Genomic DNA, 21,429 nt, shown 5'->3' with positions numbered 1-21,429 from the left:
GCTCCCTATCCCTCAACGTTGATTCGAGGAAGAGGGGCAGGATGAATTCAAGTGGATTAGAGTTTGAAGGTTGTGTTGTTCACTTTAAGTGGATTAAAGGTGAAAGAGGGTGGATTTAGAGTAATGTTTGTTAAAATTTGTGAGTGATTTGATGGATGTGATAGATTAAAAATTATATTTAAATCAAGAAAGAACAAGATTACCAAATTGTCCTTTATTTTAAAATGATTAAAAATTATCATTGTATAAGTTTGATTTGTTTTAGAAAAAAAATATTAATACGTATGAATGAAAATAAAGTATTTTTAAAAAAATATTTATAAAATAATGTAATAAAAATATTTATAATTAATAATTACTTTATAAACCTTATTTTAGTACAATTTTCAAATTTTTGTTATTAATAACTTTTGTAAAAATAATTTTAAAAGCCATATTTTTACATCATTTTCATAATTAAGCTGAAAAATAAATTGCGGATATAATTGTAATCTTGATATCACCCTCAAACAAAGACATAACATAGATGATTTAAAAATAGAAGAATTTCCCTCTTCCTTCGCCCTCTTTCTCCCTCAATGTTGATTGGAGGGAGAGAATGACATAAAGTAGATTCCAATGAAGTTTGTGTTGTTCACTTTAAGTGAATTAAAGGTGAAAGTGGGTGAATTTAGAGTAAATTTTGTTAAAGTTTGTGAGTGATTTGATAGATGTGATAGATTAGAAATTTTGTTTAAATCAAGGAAAAACAAGATTACCAAATTGTCCTTTATTTTAAAAATAATTAAAAATTATCATTTTACAAGTTTAATTTGTCGTAGAAAAAATATTAAAATGTATAAATGAAAGTAACATATTTTTATAAAAAAATATTTATAAAATAACGTAATAAAAAATTTTATAATTGATATTTACTTTTTAAACCTTATTTTAGAACAATTTTCAAATTTTCGTTATTAATTATTTTTGTAAAAATAATTTTAAAAGCCATATTTTTACATCATTTTCATAATTAAGTTGAAAAATAAATTCCGGACATAATTGTAATCTTGATATCACCCTCAGACCATTGCAAAACATAGATAATTGAAAAATAGAGGAATTTCCCTCTTCCTTCAGCTCCCTATCCCTCAACGTTGATTCGAGGAAGAGGGGCAGGATGAATTCAAGTGGATTAGAGTTTGAAGGTTGTGTTGTTCACTTTAAGTGGATTAAAGGTGAAAGAGGGTGGATTTAGAGTAATGTTTGTTAAAATTTGTGAGTGATTTGATGGATGTGATAGATTAAAAATTATATTTAAATCAAGAAAGAACAAGATTACCAAATTGTCCTTTATTTTAAAATGATTAAAAATTATCATTGTATAAGTTTGATTTGTTTTAGAAAAAAAATATTAATACGTATGAATGAAAATAAAGTATTTTTAAAAAAATATTTATAAAATAATGTAATAAAAATATTTATAATTAATAATTACTTTATAAACCTTATTTTAGTACAATTTTCAAATTTTTGTTATTAATAACTTTTGTAAAAATAATTTTAAAAGCCATATTTTTACATCATTTTCATAATTAAGCTGAAAAATAAATTGCGGATATAATTGTAATCTTGATATCACCCTCAAACAAAGACATAACATAGATGATTTAAAAATAGAAGAATTTCCCTCTTCCTTCGCCCTCTTTCTCCCTCAATGTTGATTGGAGGGAGAGAATGACATAAAGTAGATTCCAATGAAGTTTGTGTTGTTCACTTTAAGTGAATTAAAGGTGAAAGTGGGTGAATTTAGAGTAAATTTTGTTAAAGTTTGTGAGTGATTTGATAGATGTGATAGATTAGAAATTTTGTTTAAATCAAGGAAAAACAAGATTACCAAATTGTCCTTTATTTTAAAAATAATTAAAAATTATCATTTTACAAGTTTAATTTGTCGTAGAAAAAATATTAAAATGTATAAATGAAAGTAACATATTTTTATAAAAAAATATTTATAAAATAACGTAATAAAAAATTTTATAATTGATATTTACTTTTTAAACCTTATTTTAGAACAATTTTCAAATTTTCGTTATTAATTATTTTTGTAAAAATAATTTTAAAAGCCATATTTTTACATCATTTTCATAATTAAGTTGAAAAATAAATTCCGGACATAATTGTAATCTTGATATCACCCTCAGACCATTGCAAAACATAGATAATTGAAAAATAGAGGAATTTCCCTCTTCCTTCAGCTCCCTATCCCTCAACGTTGATTCGAGGAAGAGGGGCAGGATGAATTCAAGTGGATTAGAGTTTGAAGGTTGTGTTGTTCACTTTAAGTGGATTAAAGGTGAAAGAGGGTGGATTTAGAGTAATGTTTGTTAAAATTTGTGAGTGATTTGATGGATGTGATAGATTAAAAATTATATTTAAATCAAGAAAGAACAAGATTACCAAATTGTCCTTTATTTTAAAATGATTAAAAATTATCATTGTATAAGTTTGATTTGTTTTAGAAAAAAAAATATTAATACGTATGAATGAAAATAAAGTATTTTTAAAAAAATATTTATAAAATAATGTAATAAAAATATTTATAATTAATAATTACTTTATAAACCTTATTTTAGTACAATTTTCAAATTTTTGTTATTAATAACTTTTGTAAAAATAATTTTAAAAGCCATATTTTTACATCATTTTCATAATTAAGCTGAAAAATAAATTGCGGATATAATTGTAATCTTGATATCACCCTCAAACAAAGACATAACATAGATGATTTAAAAATAGAAGAATTTCCCTCTTCCTTCGCCCTCTTTCTCCCTCAATGTTGATTGGAGGGAGAGAATGACATAAAGTAGATTCCAATGAAGTTTGTGTTGTTCACTTTAAGTGAATTAAAGGTGAAAGTGGGTGAATTTAGAGTAAATTTTGTTAAAGTTTGTGAGTGATTTGATAGATGTGATAGATTAGAAATTTTGTTTAAATCAAGGAAAAACAAGATTACCAAATTGTCCTTTATTTTAAAAATAATTAAAAATTATCATTTTACAAGTTTAATTTGTCGTAGAAAAAATATTAAAATGTATAAATGAAAGTAACATATTTTTATAAAAAAATATTTATAAAATAACGTAATAAAAAATTTTATAATTGATATTTACTTTTTAAACCTTATTTTAGAACAATTTTCAAATTTTCGTTATTAATTATTTTTGTAAAAATAATTTTAAAAGCCATATTTTTACATCATTTTCATAATTAAGTTGAAAAATAAATTCCGGACATAATTGTAATCTTGATATCACCCTCAGACCATTGCAAAACATAGATAATTGAAAAATAGAGGAATTTCCCTCTTCCTTCAGCTCCCTATCCCTCAACGTTGATTCGAGGAAGAGGGGCAGGATGAATTCAAGTGGATTAGAGTTTGAAGGTTGTGTTGTTCACTTTAAGTGGATTAAAGGTGAAAGAGGGTGGATTTAGAGTAATGTTTGTTAAAATTTGTGAGTGATTTGATGGATGTGATAGATTAAAAATTATATTTAAATCAAGAAAGAACAAGATTACCAAATTGTCCTTTATTTTAAAATGATTAAAAATTATCATTGTATAAGTTTGATTTGTTTTAGAAAAAAAATATTAATACGTATGAATGAAAATAAAGTATTTTTAAAAAAATATTTATAAAATAATGTAATAAAAATATTTATAATTAATAATTACTTTATAAACCTTATTTTAGTACAATTTTCAAATTTTTGTTATTAATAACTTTTGTAAAAATAATTTTAAAAGCCATATTTTTACATCATTTTCATAATTAAGCTGAAAAATAAATTGCGGATATAATTGTAATCTTGATATCACCCTCAAACAAAGACATAACATAGATGATTTAAAAATAGAAGAATTTCCCTCTTCCTTCGCCCTCTTTCTCCCTCAATGTTGATTGGAGGGAGAGAATGACATAAAGTAGATTCCAATGAAGTTTGTGTTGTTCACTTTAAGTGAATTAAAGGTGAAAGTGGGTGAATTTAGAGTAAATTTTGTTAAAGTTTGTGAGTGATTTGATAGATGTGATAGATTAGAAATTTTGTTTAAATCAAGGAAAAACAAGATTACCAAATTGTCCTTTATTTTAAAAATAATTAAAAATTATCATTTTACAAGTTTAATTTGTCGTAGAAAAAATATTAAAATGTATAAATGAAAGTAACATATTTTTATAAAAAAATATTTATAAAATAACGTAATAAAAAATTTTATAATTGATATTTACTTTTTAAACCTTATTTTAGAACAATTTTCAAATTTTCGTTATTAATTATTTTTGTAAAAATAATTTTAAAAGCCATATTTTTACATCATTTTCATAATTAAGTTGAAAAATAAATTCCGGACATAATTGTAATCTTGATATCACCCTCAGACCATTGCAAAACATAGATAATTGAAAAATAGAGGAATTTCCCTCTTCCTTCAGCTCCCTATCCCTCAACGTTGATTCGAGGAAGAGGGGCAGGATGAATTCAAGTGGATTAGAGTTTGAAGGTTGTGTTGTTCACTTTAAGTGGATTAAAGGTGAAAGAGGGTGGATTTAGAGTAATGTTTGTTAAAATTTGTGAGTGATTTGATGGATGTGATAGATTAAAAATTATATTTAAATCAAGAAAGAACAAGATTACCAAATTGTCCTTTATTTTAAAATGATTAAAAATTATCATTGTATAAGTTTGATTTGTTTTAGAAAAAAAATATTAATACGTATGAATGAAAATAAAGTATTTTTAAAAAAATATTTATAAAATAATGTAATAAAAATATTTATAATTAATAATTACTTTATAAACCTTATTTTAGTACAATTTTCAAATTTTTGTTATTAATAACTTTTGTAAAAATAATTTTAAAAGCCATATTTTTACATCATTTTCATAATTAAGCTGAAAAATAAATTGCGGATATAATTGTAATCTTGATATCACCCTCAAACAAAGACATAACATAGATGATTTAAAAATAGAAGAATTTCCCTCTTCCTTCGCCCTCTTTCTCCCTCAATGTTGATTGGAGGGAGAGAATGACATAAAGTAGATTCCAATGAAGTTTGTGTTGTTCACTTTAAGTGAATTAAAGGTGAAAGTGGGTGAATTTAGAGTAAATTTTGTTAAAGTTTGTGAGTGATTTGATAGATGTGATAGATTAGAAATTTTGTTTAAATCAAGGAAAAACAAGATTACCAAATTGTCCTTTATTTTAAAAATAATTAAAAATTATCATTTTACAAGTTTAATTTGTCGTAGAAAAAATATTAAAATGTATAAATGAAAGTAACATATTTTTATAAAAAAATATTTATAAAATAACGTAATAAAAAATTTTATAATTGATATTTACTTTTTAAACCTTATTTTAGAACAATTTTCAAATTTTCGTTATTAATTATTTTTGTAAAAATAATTTTAAAAGCCATATTTTTACATCATTTTCATAATTAAGTTGAAAAATAAATTCCGGACATAATTGTAATCTTGATATCACCCTCAGACCATTGCAAAACATAGATAATTGAAAAATAGAGGAATTTCCCTCTTCCTTCAGCTCCCTATCCCTCAACGTTGATTCGAGGAAGAGGGGCAGGATGAATTCAAGTGGATTAGAGTTTGAAGGTTGTGTTGTTCACTTTAAGTGGATTAAAGGTGAAAGAGGGTGGATTTAGAGTAATGTTTGTTAAAATTTGTGAGTGATTTGATGGATGTGATAGATTAAAAATTATATTTAAATCAAGAAAGAACAAGATTACCAAATTGTCCTTTATTTTAAAGTGATTAAAAATTATCATTGTATAAGTTTGATTTGTTTTAGAAAAAAAATATTAATATGTATGAATGAAAATAAAGTATTTTTAAAAAAATATTTATAAAATAATGTAATAAAAATATTTATAATTAATAATTACTTTATAAACCTTATTTTAGTACAATTTTCAAATTTTTGTTATTAATAACTTTTGTAAAAATAATTTTAAAAGCCATATTTTTACATCATTTTCATAATTAAGCTGAAAAATAAATTGCGGATATAATTGTAATCTTGATATCACCCTCAAACAAAGACATAACATAGATGATTTAAAAATAGAAGAATTTCCCTCTTCCTTCGCCCTCTTTCTCCCTCAATGTTGATTGGAGGGAGAGAATGACATAAAGTAGATTCCAATGAAGTTTGTGTTGTTCACTTTAAGTGAATTAAAGGTGAAAGTGGGTGAATTTAGAGTAAATTTTGTTAAAGTTTGTGAGTGATTTGATAGATGTGATAGATTAGAAATTTTGTTTAAATCAAGGAAAAACAAGATTACCAAATTGTCCTTTATTTTAAAAATAATTAAAAATTATCATTTTACAAGTTTAATTTGTCGTAGAAAAAATATTAAAATGTATAAATGAAAGTAACATATTTTTATAAAAAAATATTTATAAAATAACGTAATAAAAAATTTTATAATTGATATTTACTTTTTAAACCTTATTTTAGAACAATTTTCAAATTTTCGTTATTAATTATTTTTGTAAAAATAATTTTAAAAGCCATATTTTTACATCATTTTCATAATTAAGTTGAAAAATAAATTCCAGACATAATTGTAATCTTGATATCACCCTCAGACCATTGCAAAACATAGATAATTGAAAAATAGAGGAATTTCCCTCTTCCTTCAGCTCCATATCCCTCAACGTTGATTCGAGGGAGAGGGGCAGGATGAATTCAAGTGGATTAGAGTTTGAAGGTTGTGTTGTTCACTTTAAGTGGATTAAAGGTGAAAGAGGGTGAATTTAGAGTAATGTTTGTTAAAATTTGTGAGTGATTTGATGGATGTGATAGATTAAAAATTATATTTAAATCAAGAAAGAACAAGATTACCAAATTGTCCTTTATTTTAAAATGATTAAAAATTATCATTGTATAAGTTTGATTTGTTTTAGAAAAAAAATATTAATATGTATGAATGAAAATAAAGTATTTTTAAAAAAATATTTATAAAATAATGTAATAAAAAATTTTATAATTAATAATTACTTTTTAAACTTTTAATTTTGTGTTGTTCACTTTAAGTGGATTAAAGGTGAAAGAGGTTGGATTTAGAATAAATTTGTTAAAGTTTATGAGTGATTTGTTAGATGTGATAGATTAAAAATTATATTTAAGTCAAGGAAAAACAAGATGACAAAATTTTCCTTTATGTTAAAAATAATTAAAAATTATAATTATATAAGTTTGATTTGTGTAAAGCCCACTTTTTATTCTGCCCTTTTATTTTTAAAGGCGGCCCTAAACTATTGGGCCTAAGGGCTGGCCCAAAGGGGCAACAGACCCTAAGTCTGCCCTAATGCTCCATCCCCTTTCACTTTGTAGAAACAGTTCCTCTAATCCTTCATAGAGCAATCGCAAATCCTTCTCTAGGGTTCTGAAGTTCAGTCAGATCTGAGTCGGTTTAACCTTTATCCCCGATTTAGTTCTTCGTGTTTCCTGTTAGGGCTCTGTGTAATTAATCTCGTGCCTCATATATGTTAGGGTTCCTCAGATCTTAAATCTGCTTTGGGAGTGCTCGTACTCATTCGCTTTTGTGTCAGAGTTGTTTGGCTAACCCTTTCCAGGTAAGGGAAGCTAGAAACCATTCTATTTGTTGCGATCGATGTTTGTTTTGCCTCTATTTCGTGTTTTCTGAGCTTGTATGCTACTGTGGATGAATGTGCTGGTTAATGCTATTGTTTGGGTAGGAAAAGTGTAGTTGTTGCAGGATGAACAATGGGCGAGACCTGTTATTCTCGCCCAAGCGACCCGGTCTCGCTTAGGCGAGACTTGCAAAGAACAAACCCTAGCTCGCGCTCGAGCTCTCGCTCAGGCGGAGGGTCTTAGTTTTGAGCGAGGTACTATCTCGCTCAGGCGAGAGATGCTCGCCTAAGCGAGAACGCGTGGGAGCTCAGCCTTGGCGAGGGACCTCACCTTTGAGCGAGGAGTGGGCTCGCTCAGGCAAGGGAGGGCTCGTCTAAGCGAGTGCGCGAAAAACCTCACATGGCCTCTGTCGCGATCTTGCCTAAGCGAGGGCCTATCGTTTAAGCGAGGGAACCCCTCTCGCTTGAGCGAGGGCTTCTAGCTTGAGCGAGATGCGTTGTAGGCCTCGTTGTTTGCTTCGCTTGGGTACTATAAAATTGTTTAGGTGATTGATTAATATGTTTTAAGTATGAAGTATGAGAAATGGCATGTAATATATGTAGATACAAATTGAATTGATAGGTTGGTGTGACCTTGGTATGTAAAGTGAATGAGATGGGTGATATTAAATGGCAATGATATTGGTATGAGATGAGACTCTATATTCATGAAACTGGAACAATGAGATGGCATGGGTTCAACATGGAATACAAATGGAAAGTGGTTACAAATGTTGACGTGAGGTTTGAATGCATGATTATTATTATTTGGTTGTTTGAATGTATTTGGTACGTGTCAGTGCGTAATTCCTTGAAATCTCTAGCTGAGGTTTTAGGGTTGTGCTTTAGTGGTCGGCACGTAATTTCGATGGCCCTTGTTAGTTGGTGTCCCTGGTGGTGCCCCATCTATGTAACTTGGTAAGGATTCAAGGTAAGGATCGCACCCTCACACTCTAAGGGGTTAGTTAGTCTCACTTAGAGTAGACAAAATCTTGTGACGAGAGTAGTAGGAGGCCTGAAACTCATTAAGGGCTAACCTTGTGTGTGGGCGATTGATTCATTTTGTAACACATAGGTCGGGGGTGAGCAGAGGTATCCACCACAAGTGCAAGCATCCGCTGAATCTGACTTGATTATATGTATTCAGATAAGTATAGTCGAGTCTTAGTGTATTGATTGGAAGGTCATAACATGCTTGGGTGATGTATGTATATTGGACTGTGAAAGTATATCTGATTGAATGATAAAATCTTTTAGCTCTAGCTTACCCTTTGCTTGTTTGATTGCTTTGTATGTTGCTTTTCTACTTTTGCAATGATCATCACTTTATTGATGAGAGCAGATGCGAGAGGTACTCGTGGTCAACGGGAGAGAGACGATTCCGCTGCATAGTCTACTTGGGCTGGACTTCATGTTCTTGCTGGACTTTTCTTTCGGGCCATGGCCCATGTATTAGCCTGTCGTTTATATTTCTATATGATTCTAGTAAACTTTATAACTTGTTTTTTCTGAGGCATCGTGGTGTGCCTTGGGTGGTAAGGAGTGGTGTTTAAACTCCGAGACTACGCTAAAATATTATTTAGTGTGATGCTTCCGTTAATTTCGTTTATTAAATTCAATGGGGCATTACATTTATGGTATCAGAGCGGTCATTCCTTAGGTCTGTGGACTTGGATGTCCGCTTAGCTTTCTCTGTGTCTTTCTGAGTGTTTTCAATTAAATTCCTGTCTTATCAAGCCTAACCAAGTGATTTCCTGTGTGCCAGTGAACTATGGCACCTTCTCGTAGGACTCTGGAATCCTCCCAAGGTGATGTGTTAGATATCGTCAAAGTAATCGAGGCAATGGTAGTTGCCATGACGCAGCAAAGCACGACGATGATGCAGTAACACGAAGCATTCATGCACCGACAAGCAGTGTCGCTTGAGCAACAACAGCTGGTGATGCAGCAGATGGAGGTTGCTAGGGTAGCTCTGAGGATGCCCACCAGCAGCACATGGAGGCCCTCCACCAATTGGAGGAGGACAGGACGGCTGCCCCTGTGTTTGGTCCTAAGCCACGACCGCCAGTCAGAGAGTGGAGTCTGGAAGACTTCCTGAAACACCATCCAGTGAAATTCAATGGGAAGACTACCCTGGATGCAGCCGATTAATGGCTGAAGGACCTGGAGAGAATCTTCAACGTGAAGATGTGTCCAATAGATAACAGGTTGGCTTTTGCAGTCTATATGTTCATCGGAGAAGCTGAACATTGGTGGATTAGCATGAAGTCCATCATGGAGGAGCGAGGAGAGCCTGTGACTTGGGAGGCCTTCAGGGGGAAGTTCCTCTCGGAATACTTCCCTGAAAGTGTGAGATATGCCAAGGAGGTGGAATTCCTCCAACTGACCTAGGGAGGGAAATCTGTGACAGACTATGCTGAGAAGTTCAACCATCTCATCCGTTTCTACACCTTGCCACTCGATGAAGAGTGGAGATGCCGTAAGTTTGAGAATGGCCTCCGCGACGACATCCGCTTGATGGTAGCCCGTCTATCCATCAAGGAATTTGCTGCATGGTGGAGAAAGCATGAGTGATGGAGAAGATGAAGAATGAGGTGGAAGGTCAGTGTCCACAACAGTCACAGAGGATAGGTGGACCATCTAGGTCCAAGCCTAGACATGAGGAGCGGAGGAGACCATACGACAGACCTCACCATCAGCCTCAGGAGTCTCGGAACTTTTCCCCTCAACAGGGCTGGGTATAGTGTTATATTTGTGGAGGTCCCAACCTGAGGAGAGCCTGCCCACGCATGGAGGGTTACTGCAGATGCAATAACTATGGAAAGGAGGGCCACTTTGGGGGGGGGGGGGGGTCTAGGAACTTTTCCCCTCAATAGGGCTGGGTGCAGTGTTATATATGTGGAGGTCCCCACCTGAGGAGCGCCTGCCCACACATAGAGGGTTACCGCAGATGCAACAATTGTGGCAAGTAGGGCCACTTTGGGAAGGATTGCCCCAACCTTGCTAGGGCAGTGTTACGCCCTCTAATTTAGACTACCTACCAGTACCAGCAGAGGAATAGAGGCAACAGGCCTTAAGCAACAGGCAGAGTGTATGCCATGACCGGAGCAGAGGCTGCTAGCTCAGGTAACCTTGTTATAGGTGATTGTGTGATAGTTGGAAAGACATGTTGTGTATTGTATGATTTTGGAGCGACACACCTTGTTGTGTTAAATGCTTGTGTGGAACGTTTGGGTCTGTCGGTGTGCGAGCTGTAGTATGAGCTTGAGGTATCTACTCTGGCATCGGGTTTGGTCAGGACGTCGTCCTTGTGTGCTAGGTGTGCGGTGGAGATAGAGGGACGCAGGTACAAAGTAAATCTGATCTGCCTACCCCTACAAAAGTTGAAGGTAATTTTGGGGATGGATTGGCTCTTTGCCGATCGCGTTCTTATAGACTGTCGAGAGAAGAGGCTATTATTTCCCGACTTAGAGGAGCCTGAATTGGTATCTCCTCAAGGAGTGGTGAACGAGGTTCAGGTGGCGCGCAATGCTTCATAATCTTCGCTCGCATGGAGGTAAAGGAGAAGGATGGGATGTCGGTCATACTAGTGGTGCAGGAATTTGAAGATGTATTTCTAGAGGAAGTGCCAGGGTTGCCTCCCAGTAGAGAGGTGGAATTCTCTATCGATTTGGTGCCAGGAACCAGTCCAGTGTTGATGGCTGCATATCATATGGCTCCGGCGGAGTTAGTGGAACTCAAGAAACAGATAGAGGAGTTATTGGGGAAACAATTCATTCGATCAAGTACTTTGCCATGGGGAGCACCAGTGTTTGATGAAGGATTATCTTGTTCCTTTTTAAGATTATTGAATATGGTGTGAGTTGATTAAGAAAGCTAAGTGAAATCCCCACTGGACATTAAGATAGCAAGCTATCTAGATGTGAAGGTTCCTTTCACAAAGGTCAAGAGAAGAAGATGATGGATTGATTTAAAGCAAAAAGTAAATGGAAAAAGCACATAAACCATAGAAAACCAAGAACAATTAAAGGAGGAAGAAAATATAAAATGGAAAGGAAGGAAATGGTAAAAATGAGAGAAGCACGCCACTACAAGGCTAGGCTAGAAGCTATGGCAACCTTGAAGATGAGTGGATGTGTGCCGCCACTTGCTATGCAAGATAAGGCTTAAAAGTATTCACTCCCTAGGGAGGAAACTCTCACAAATGGTTGAGACACAAGAGTGTTTTTACTTCAAAATGTTCAACCCTTTTACAAGACAAGGAGCACCCTTTAAATAGGAGTTCATAGAGGTCCTTTAGCAAATACAAAAACATGAAAAAGGATTAACTAGCAAACCCTAAACCTAATGTGAGAGTGAGTCTTGGCCAAGTGAAGGGAGATGATTGATGGAAGCATTCCCATGAGGATTCTAGGCCAAAAGAGGAAGGAGACCAAGTGACCTTCTAAGGTATAAACCACAAAGGCAAAAGTTAAACCACAAAGGCAAAAGGAGACAAGGTACATGTCTACTTTTGCTTTTGCTTTATACTTTTTGGTTTCCTCTCTCTTCCACTTCATCCAAGTACTCCAATCACCAAGTGCCACCTAGCCATGCTCTGTGTAACATCCCGTCAGGATATTATGAATTTAATAATATAAAATAAAGAATTAATTACACAATAATTAATAATACCTCATTTCCCAAAACACGGAAATTTAAAACTTTTAACATCGTATAATAAACATTGTCTCATAGCTTATAACGTGAAATAATGTTCCACAATCTCTCAAAAGTTTACATATCATTTAAAAATACAAAACCAAGAAAAACATAATAATAAAATCCCATGATCATCCCCTCTCCGCAACTAAGCCTCACCAGCTCCACCTGCATTATCACCTGCTCACGTGTACCGCATACACGATCATCACCAAACACAAGCAGATAGGGTGAGCTAACAGAAGAAACACATAAAAATGTACCAAACACACATATACATGTATAATAGATAAACATTATATCAAGAACACAACGCTTCCTTTATACCATATGGCCACAACCATATATAATATCCTTTCATTTCCCACAACGCTTGCCCCATTCCCAATACATGGCCACTACCATGTACATTGATACACCTCGTGGAAGAGTCGTTACCTTCCCACCACATGGCCACCACCATGTATAGTAAAGTATATCAGGGAACCTCGTTCCAGTCCTTTCACATGGCAACAACCATGTTAGAAGTCTTCTACATCTCCTATTAAGTATCTCAAAGCGCCTTGCTGCCACACCTACGGATCACACACCGTAACGCCAGGTGGAGTTCCCAAATACGAACATAGTCCGCAACGTCCCAGAACTACTAAACTCGTCAGTGACTCACTGAGGAGGGTAATCCGTCGGGACCCATCCGTACTGGCCACAACCAGCACACTCACACCGACACACTCGCCAACCCGAGCCATAACTCAAGGTTCCTCGTGTTCATCCGCTATCCCAAGCCACAACTTAAGGGAAGTCATTCCGGGCCACAACCCATAGAATGCCACGTGCTTAACCCCTATCCTGAGCCACAACTCAAGGATATGTTCCGGGCCACAACCCATGGAACACCAACAAGCTCACCATCAAGATATCTTAGGAGCCTTGTAGATCCCATATCATCATTCAAACACCAATCAATCCAATACTGCAAATATTTTGCTCCTAAACCTATCATCCAACCCTCCCTGGTCTTAACATTTCATCTCTCGCCTAAGTATACCAGTCACCTTGCTTAGGCTAGATTACCTCGCCTGACTGAGCACCATTCATAAAACCAACCACGAACTCTCGCTTAGGCGAGTCCCACTCGCCTGGGCGAAATCACGTTTCGCCCAAGACTCTCCTCTCTCGCTTAGGCTGCGAATTAAACTCCCATCAGAATGCTCTTCGAACTCTCACTCAGGCGAGATACTTTCGCTTGAGCGAGATGTGGTTTTGCCTAAGAAACAAACCTCGCCTACGCGAGTTGCGCAACCAACACACTCGAGACACCCACGGATTCTCGCTTGGGCGAGTCATACTCGCCTAGGCGAGTTGATCTGTCGCTCAAAAGCAAATCCTCTCGCCTGAGCGAGCTGCTCGAGTAGAGGGAGGTTTGTGAGTCCCTGAATGTCTCGCCTAGGCAAGCCTAGCTCGCTTGAGCGAGAATTGTAGGTTCTGGCACTGATTCACACACACACATTCTGCACGAGAAATCCAACACATTCCCAAAATATACCAATCCAATTTGATCACATTGCGACATCAGAACAACATACTTTAGACACATTAGGGACCCATAACCCCGAAATTGCACAAAAGCAGCACCCTCACATACAAAATACCCATCATGTTCATGTAATTTGGTAGAAATCCCAATCAAATAGTGCCAATTCACCCAAACCCCCAATTCCTCACATGATTAACCTGAAAATCCAAGGCATAAAATCATCAAACTCATACAATCAGAACAAATTACAATATTACAGGTTCAGCTCCCCTAACCTGAAAAATTCCTTACTTAACTTTTGAAATTGGGGAAACTCCTATGATCACCAAGGCTTGCCTTATCACCACTTCATTTACCCCTATCTAATTCTCTCAAAACTTTCTATTTTACCTTGAATTCGTGCACCTCACAGATCTCTCTGAAAACAGCCTCTCAAAACCCTTTTCCACTCTCAAATTTTGCCTTTTAAAGGCCCTAATGCTAGGTCAATGCAAAAAAGCGAAATTGGGTTTTATGATGGGGTTAATTGATATTCAAGCCCATTATTAGTTGTTTTCTTTTTCAGCCCCTCTTGGCTACCCCCTAAGATCTTCCTCACCTATTCATATTCAGCCACACAACTTTTTAGCAAAAAGAAGTTAAATTTGAGTCCACACAGGTTCGAACCCACACCATGCCAAAGCCAAATCAATTCTAAACCATCAGGCCAACTCATGTTTCTTTCTAACACATACAATTCAAGCATTATATTATACGGAGTATGACCCAACATTTTATGAAAACAATCCTAACTAAAACAACACACAATTGACATACATAAGACTCGAACCCAAGTCCTCTCACACAAACAAAGTACTCTCAACCACTTGAGCTAGTACTTTTCCACGTCATACAAAACAGAATTTAGTGTCATAAATGCACTACCTACCCGCATTTATTAATTAATTATTTATTTAATTAATTAAATTCTGTGGATCTTACACTCCACTTTCTCTTAATTACCTACAAAACAAGACAAACAAGGATTAGTATGTTGGTTTAAGTTAATCTAATCTTGGTGAAAGGTCAACTTTGGATCAAAGTCAACAAGTCAACCAAAATAAGTCAACTAGAAACCAAATTAGGGAATTCAAACTAAAGTAATGCAAAACAAAGATAAAGGTGATGGAATAGAAGACTCCCCTCTAGACATGCTTCTAGTGATCCTTCTTGGGGGATCTTCTAAGGAGGTGGTCACGCCTTCATCAGTGTTGCTAGTGAAGAAGAAGGATGGGAGTTCACGTCTGTGTGTGGACTACAGATAGTTAAACAAGATAACCATCAAGAACAAATACCCGCTTCCGAGAATTGATGACTTGATGGATCAGTTGCATGGGTCATCCGTGTTCTCAAAGATTGATTTGTGGTCAGGATACCATCAGATCTTGGTGAAGGCTGATGATGTGCAGAAGACAGCCTTCAGGTCCCGATATGGACACTATGAGTATGTGGTTACGCCTTTCGGTGTGACTAATGCTCCAACAGTGTTTATGGACTACATGAACAGAATTTTCCGTCAATTCTTAGATAAATTCGTCGTGGTCTTTATAGACAATATACTTATCTATTACAAGACTCAAAAGGAGCATGCAGAACACCTGATGAGTCCATCTTCAAGAGTAAGGAAGCCCAGGAGAAGCAATACGAAATTGATGAAGCTTCCATGGAGAAGGATGAAGGTGCGAAAGTTAGAAGTTGAGAGAAGAAGTGGTGCGGCAATGGTGTTTGGAGAAGCTCTCAAGTGAGGTTAGGCCAACACTCAAGGAAGGGGGCTAGAGGAAACCAAGAAGGAGAACTCTAGCCTAAGTTGATTCACAAAGAGAGAGGAGTCTGGAGTCATCTCAACAGAGTTTCTCTACTATATTCATGAATGAAAAAACAAGGGTCCTAAGCTCTCTATTTATAGTAGAAAAGGAAAGCCAAGTGGTCTAGAAAAATGGAGGGAAAAAGGATCTAGAATGTTGTATTTGGAGCCAAAAAGAGAGCATAACGCAAGTGTGACTTGCCACCTAAGCAAGTCACAAGGGACTTGCTTCTAGGCGCATAAGAGAAGCTTGGTGACCAAGCTTGGAGCAAGAAGGATCTAGATCCTCTCACAAATGCGCTCTCTCTCTCTCTCTTGTTGTTGGGCTAATTTCAAGCCCAACTCTTCTTTGGTCCAATTCTCTTCAAAGCCCAAAAACCCTCCAAGGCCCAATATGTGGCCCAAACAAAAACCCTATTCTACAAAGCCCAAAATACAAGGCCCAAAAATAAACCCTATTCTAATATTTCCAAACAAAGAGTCTTAGGCTAGGTCTTCACATCTTCCTTGGCCCATGTAAAGTTCATCTTGGGCCTTGTATGTGCATTGGAGGCCCATTTCTCTTTTATCCTCCTAGCCATTGCTCTTGTTGTGGGTCCCTTGGTTAGAGGCATTTCATCAACACCTGAGGTTGGTGCTTGGTGTTCTGAGGGAGAGGCAGTTGTATGCTAAGTTGTCTAAGTCTGAATTCTGGATGGATGAGGTTCAGTTTTTGGGACATGTGATATCCGTTCAAGGGATTACAGTAGATCCGACAAAGGTCGAAGCGGTGGTAAAGTGGGAGAGTCCCAAGTCAGCCACGGAGATCAAGAACTTTGTGGGTTTAGCGGACTACTATAGGAGGTTCATAGAGGGATTCTTCAAGATAGTGGCGCCTTTGACACAACTCACACGGAAGGACCAGCCTTTCATTTGGACGGATAAGTGTGAGGAAAGCTTTCAAGAGCTGAAGCGGAGATTGACTAGCGCCCCGATACTAATGATCCCTGATGTTGGGAAACCATTTGAGGTCTACTTTGACGCATCTCATCTTTGGCTAGGTTATGTGTTGATGCAAGAAAAGAGGGCAGTGGCGTATGCTTCGAGACAACTTAAGGTGCATGAGCGTAACTATCCCACTCATGACCTAGAGGTTGCAGCCATAGTGTTCGCTTTGAAGATCTGGAGGCACTATCTTTATGGTGCTCAATATCGCGTGTTCAGTGACCACAAAAGTCTCAAGTACCTATTCGATCAGAAGGAGCTGAACATGAGGCAGAGGAGGTGGATGGTGTTCCTAAAAGACTATGATTTTGAACTGCTATATCATCCGGGGAAGGCAAACGTAGTGGCAGATGCTCTGAGTAGGAAGATTATACATATTGCTCACCTTATGATCAAGGAGGTGGAGCTACTAAAGCAGTTCAAGGATATGAAGCTGCAGGTGGAATTGGGATCTGAGTTCATTAGATGTAGTACCCTGACTATATCTATTGACTTCTTAGACTCAATCAGAGAGAGGCAGTTGTTGGATGCCAGCTTGAACCGGATACGAGAACAACTTGGGTCGGATGAAGTAAAGGATTTTGCAGTGGGTGAGGATGGGATACTACAGTTTCAGGACAGAGTGTGTGTGTCCGACGATGTCGAAGTGAAGAAGTTGATCCTCGAGGAAGGACACAAAAGTCGTCTTAGCTTGCATCTTGGCATGACTAAGATGTATCAGGACCTCAAGGAGACTTTCTGGTGGCAGGGGATGAAGAAAGACGTGGCACAGTTTGTATCCGCCTGTTTGACGTGTCAGAAGGCGAAGGTGGAGCATCAGAGACTCGGTGGGATCTTACAGCCCTTGAAAGAAGTTGATCGAGTTTACCTACAACAACAACTTTCACGCGAGCATTGTCATGGCGCCGTATGAGGCTTTATATGGAATGAAGTGTAGAACTCCCCTATGTTGGTATCAGAATGGGGAGGCAGTGATTGTCGGGCCATAGTTGTTGGAACAAACTACTGAGAAAGTGAGAATGGTGAGAGATAGGATGCAGGCTTCTTAGAGTAGACAGAAGGCCTATGCGGACCGTAGGAGGAGACCCTTGGAGTTCGTGGCGGGAGATCATCTGTTCTTGAGGGTGACCTGAACCACTAGTGTGGGAATGGCTCTCTGCTCAAGGAAGCTCTCACCTATGTTTCTTGGCCCTAATCAGATCTCGAGGAGGATTAGACCAGTAGCTTACAAGATAGCTTTGCCTCCTTAGTTGGCGAATCTTCATCCGTTGTTCCATGTGTCACAGCTGAGAAAGTATGTGTTTGATTCAGCTCATGTGTTGGAAGCTGAGGACATACAGATCAAAGAGGATCTTACTGTGGAAGTGCCACCCATTACCTTGAAGGAGAGTAGAGTTGAGGAACGTAAAGGAAAACTGGTCAATCTTGTCAAAGTCATCTGGGATCGGAGGACTGGTGACTCTACTTGGGAGTTGGAGGAGGATATGAGGAAATCACACCCACATCTTTTTACCTGGTAAGTTTTCATTTTCGAGGTCAAAAATTTTCTTGTTGAGGAGAATGTAAAGCCAACTTTTATTCTGCCCTTTTATTTTTAAAGGTTGCCCCAAACTATTGGGCCTAAGGGCTGGCCCAAAGGGGCAACTATCCCTAAGTTTGCCCTAATGCTCCATCCCCTTTCACTTTGCAGAAACAATTCCTTCATTCCTTCATAGAGTAGCCGCAAATCCTCTGCTAGGGTTCTGAAGTTCAGTCAGATCTGAGTTGGTTTGGCCTCGTTTTACCATGTAAGTTGTTCACGAACCCTTAACCTTCATCCCTGGTTTAGTTTTTCGTGTTTCCTGTTAGGGCTCTATGTAATTAATCTCGTGCCTCATATATGTTAGGGTTCCTCAGATCTTAAATCTGCTTCGGGAGTGGTCGTACTCATTCGCTTCTGTGTCAGAGTTGTTTGGCTAACCCTTTCTAAGTAAGGGAAGCTAGAAACATTTCTATTTGTTGCGATCGATGCTTGTTTTGCCTATGTTTCATGATTTCTGAGCTTGTATGCTACTATGGATGCATGTGCTAGTTGATAATATTGTTTGGGTAGGAAAAGTGTAGTTGTTGCAGGATGAACATGGGCGAGACCTGTTATTCTCGCCCAAGCGACCCGGTCTCACCTAGGCGATACTTGTAGAGAACAAACCCCAGCTCGCGCTCGAGCTCTCGCTCAAGCGGAGGGTCTTAGTTTTGAGCGAGGTACTATCTCGCTCAGGCCAGAGATGCTCGTCTAAGCGAGAACGCGTGGGAGCTCGAGGTGTGTTGCGGTAGTTACAGCCTAGGCGAGGGACCTCAACTTTGGGCGAGGAGTGGGCTCGCTCAGGCGAGGGAGGGCTCATCTAAGCGAGTGCGTGAAAAACCTCCCATGGCCTCTGTCGCGATCTCACCTAAGCGAGGGACTATCGCTTAAACGAGGGAACCTCTCTCGCCTGAGCGAGATGCGTTGTAGGCCTTGCTGTTTGCTTCGCTTGGGTACTATAAAATTGTTTGGGTGATTGATTGATATATTTTAAGTATGAAGTATGAGAAATGGCATGGAATATAGATATGAATTGAATTGATATGTTGGTGTGACCTTGGTATGTAAAGTGAATGAGATGGGTGCTATTAAATGGTATTAAAGTGAATGAGATGTAGCAGGAGGCCTAAAACTTATTAAGGGCTAACCTTGTGTGTGGGGATTGATTCATCGTAACACTTGTAACACATAGCTCGGGGGTGAGTAGAGGTATCCACCACAAGTGCAAACATCCACTGAATCCGACCAGATTATATGTATCCGGATGAGTCGAGTCGAGGCTTAGTGTATTGATTGGAAGGTCATAACATGCTTGGGTGATGTATGTATATGGGACTGTGAAAGTATATCTGATTACATGATAAAATCTTTTGGCTCTAGCTTACCCTTTGCTTTTTTGATTACTCTGTATGTTGCTTTTCTACTCTTGCGAAGATCATCAATTTATTGATGGGAGCAGATGCGAGAGGTACTCGTGGTCAACAGGAGAGAGACGATTCCGCTGCATAGTCTACTTGGGTTGGACTTCATGTTCTTGTTGGACTTTTCTTTGGGGCCATGGCCCATGTATTAGCCTATCTTTTAGATTTCTATATGATTCTAGTAAACTTTATAACTTGTTTCTTCTGGGGCATCGTGGTGTGCCTTCGGTGTAAGGAATGGTGTTTAAACTCCGAGACTGCGCTAAAATATTATTTAATGTGATGCTTCCTTTAATTTCGTTTATTAAATTAAATAGGGCGTTACAATTTGTCATAGAAAAAATATTAAAATGTAAAAATGAAAGTAACATATTTTCATAAAAAAATATTTATAAAATAATGTAATAAAAAAATTTATAATTAATAAATACTTTTTAAACCTTATTTTAGAACAATTTTGAAATTTTCGTTATTAATTATTTTTGTAAAAATAATTTTAAAAGCCATATATTTACATCATTTTCATAACTAAGTTGAAAAATAAATTGCAGACATAATTGTTATCTTGATATCACCCTCAAACCATTGTATAACATAGATGATTGAAAAATAGAGGAATTTCCCTCTTCCTTCCCCTTTCTCCCTCAACGTTGATTGAAGGGAGAGGGAGAGGATGAATTCAAGTGGATTAGAGTGTGAAACATGTCTTGTTCACTGTAAGGGGATTAAAGGTGAAAGTGAGTGGATTTAGAGTAAATTTTATTGAAGTTTGTGAGTGATTCGATGGATGTGATAGATTAAAAATTATATTTAAATCAAGAAAAAACATAATTACCAAATGTTCCCTTATTTTAAATATGATTAAAATTATCATTATAAATGTTTGATTTGTTGTAGAAAAAAATATTAATATGTATGAATGAAAATAAAATATTTAATTAAAAAAATATTTACAAAAAAAATGTAATAAAAAAATTTGTAATTAATAATTACTTTTTAAACATTATTTTCTAACAATTTTAAAATTTTCGTTATTAATTATTTTTGTAAAAATAATTTCAAAAGATATATTTTTACATCATTTTCATAATTAAGCTGAAAATAAATTGCAGACATAATTGTAATATTGATATCACACTCAAATCATTGCATAATAGAGATGATTGAAAAATAGACAAATTTCCATCTTCCTTCCCCTCTCTCCATCAAGGTTGATTGGGGAGGGAGGGAGATGATGAATTCAAGTGGATTAGAGTGTGAAGTTTGGGTGGTTCACTTTAAGTGGATTAAATGTGAAAGAGGGTGGATTTACGGCAAAGTTTGTTAAAGTTTGTGAGTGATTTGATAGATGTGATAAATTAAAAATTATATTTAAATCCAGGAAAAAGAAGATTACCAAATTTTCCTTTATTTTGAAAATAATTAAAAATTATTATGATACAAGTTTGATTTGTTGTAGAAAAAATATTAAAATGTATAAATCAAAATAACATATTTTATTAAAAAAATAATTATAAAATAATGTAATAAAAAAATTTATAATTAGTAATTACTTTTTAAAACTTATTTTAGAACAATTTTCAAATTTTCATTATCAATTATTTTTGTAAAAATAATTTGAAAAGTCATATTTTTATATCATTTTCATAATTAAGCTGAAAAATAAATTACGGACATAA

Source organism: Vigna unguiculata, chromosome 1 (assembly GCF_037176805.1).
Source record: "Vigna unguiculata cultivar grain cowpea cultivar isolate G323 ecotype 2 chromosome 1, ASM3717680v1, whole genome shotgun sequence".
NCBI lineage: Eukaryota > Viridiplantae > Streptophyta > Magnoliopsida > Fabales > Fabaceae > Vigna > Vigna unguiculata.
Note: the sequence above shows the minus strand (reverse complement) of the source record.